The sequence below is a fragment of the Octopus sinensis genome, unplaced genomic scaffold (assembly GCF_006345805.1).
Source record: "Octopus sinensis unplaced genomic scaffold, ASM634580v1 Contig10281, whole genome shotgun sequence".
NCBI lineage: Eukaryota > Metazoa > Mollusca > Cephalopoda > Octopoda > Octopodidae > Octopus > Octopus sinensis.
In genome coordinates, this window is record NW_021832075.1 from 8,775 (window position 1) to 10,909 (window position 2,135).

Consider the following 2,135-nt stretch of genomic DNA (forward strand, 5'->3'; position numbering starts at 1 on the left):
ATGTCTCCACGGCTACTGGCGCAAAAATGTGGTTTCTGGCCAGGTACGAGTATTTTCTTGTTTTTGTGACCTCCGCATGTCTTGCCGCTGAGCCGGGCTCAGCAGCTGATGAAATCAGGTTATGCGGGGAGAATGTGTCGGAGCATGTCGCGTGCCAGATGAGGCATTTCCCGTGATTAGCTAATTTTTTTATAAAGTTGAAAACTCCCAAAAGGAAATGCGCCCAAACCGGAAGTACTGCAATACCGGGAGGACGCGTGATATGGAGAAAAGCAAGCTTCGCAACACATACCAAGGTACAAAAATAAGCATTATATCTTGCCCCGTGTAAGGGCGTCCCAGATATAAAGCTGGAAAGAACAGATACTACACTTTGATCTTAGCCAAAGGCCGAGAAGCGACATATGTGAACGAACGAACAGATTTTATTGACTTAGCAACCGAAAGAGAAGAGTTATATGAAAAGGTTTTATTAAATCGAGACACCGAAAGCCTCCTCCTTGCTTTCCTTTTCACTTCTCATGCCCTTTGCAATGAGCAGAGGACTTGCCGAATGTTTTGAGTTTGTTCATCTAGCTCTCTGGGGAGATCCTGATCAAGCCGTAGCTTATACGCCAGTTTAATCGCAAAGCGCCTTGTTTTCTCCAGTTTGGTGATTATGCGATTTCTCTCGTCTGTAGGGTACCAACCTTCATGTCCATAGATAAGGACTGGTTCTACAGTCGCCTTATAGATGAAGAGAAAGGTGTCTGGGGAGAGATGGAAGCGTATAAGGCTTCTCAGGATCCCGGAACATTTCCTTCTTCTAGATTCCACGAACTTAAGGAACGATCCGTCAGCCCCGATCGTTACCCCAAGGTAGCGTAGGTCGTCAGAGATTCTTAGTCCCATTGTCTCCAGAAGTGGTTCTCTTCCTTTCCGAGTTTTAGAAACCCACGTGATGGTGGACTTGTCTCGTGCTAAGGAGAGGGCTTTCTCCGTAGCCCAAGACTCAACCCTCGCTATATATTCCCTCAGCCTTTTCCAAGAGAGGTCCTTGGATCGCGACAGATCCGTAACCAATATGTCGTCCGCATAGATGATTAGTAGACTCTCCGGATTTACTGGTTTCGGGATGTCGGCAACGTATAAGTTGAAAAGTAGAGGGCTCAGGACCGACCCTTGAGGCACTCCCCTCCTTAGATTGATTGTATCCGAGGTCCGGTTACCACATCTGATAAAAGACTTTCGCATGTGTAAGAAATTCTCTAGCCATTTGACAGTCCTTTGCCCCGGAAGGATACTGATGATCCTTTCCAGGAGGCCTAGGTGCCAAACGCTGTCGAACGCCTTTGAAATGTCCAGACAAACAGCTGTCATCCCCATCTTGTGTGTAAGGGCCCTCGAGATTTGCGTTTCCAGTTGGGCAAAGCAGTTTCCACAGGACTTCCCACGTCGGAAACCCCATTGTTCTTTAGCCAGGTAACCTGACTCCTCCACGAGAATAGATAATCTGTTAAAGATTATACGTTCCATGATTCTTGATATGGAGCAGATGAGACTTATGGGTCGGAAATTTTCTGCACGGTCTTTAGGTTTCCCTGCCTTTGGAATCATTCGTACCACGGTTTTTTTCCATGCATTCGGGACGTATCCAGTCTCCCAACTGGCATTGAAAAGTATCGTTATTATCTTGACTAGGCTTATCGGGGCCTCTTTGAAGACTCGGATGGGTATGTAATCAAAACCCGGTGCGTTGTCCTTGCATCTTTTAATTGCTAGTAGGGTTTCATCCAGGGTGATTGCGTGACAAAGTCGACCAGGGGACATTTTCGCAGAGGCTATTGCCCTCTTTTTATCGTCCATTATATCTGTCGGGACAAAACAGCTCGGGTCGACATCTTGAATTTTCGCCAGTTGTTGACGTAAAGCGTCAGGTACATCGTCTCGGTTGATAGCATAGCCATTTTCTGTGGTTAAATTGATTTCATCTCCTTTGCATTCCGTTTCCTTTAGGCGATTATATGCCTTCCAGAAACTTGGGTGTCTTCGATTAAGCTTAGAACATTCCAATCTCCAAGCTGAGTCAATGTTTTCTTTAGACCTTTTGTCGATCCTCTTTTTAAGAGAGGAAATCATTGCTCGTAGGCGTGTAC

The 2,135-nt window shown here is 46.0% G+C and overlaps 1 non-coding gene across 1 annotated transcript; it reads right to left on the reverse strand.

The window, feature by feature from the left end:
• Positions 1-212: 212 nt before the first annotated feature.
• LOC115228306 lies at positions 213-402 on the reverse strand. Its single transcript, XR_003883203.1, has one exon. It is a non-coding gene; the product is annotated as a U2 spliceosomal RNA (small nuclear RNA).
• Positions 403-2,135: the final 1,733 nt, after the last annotated feature.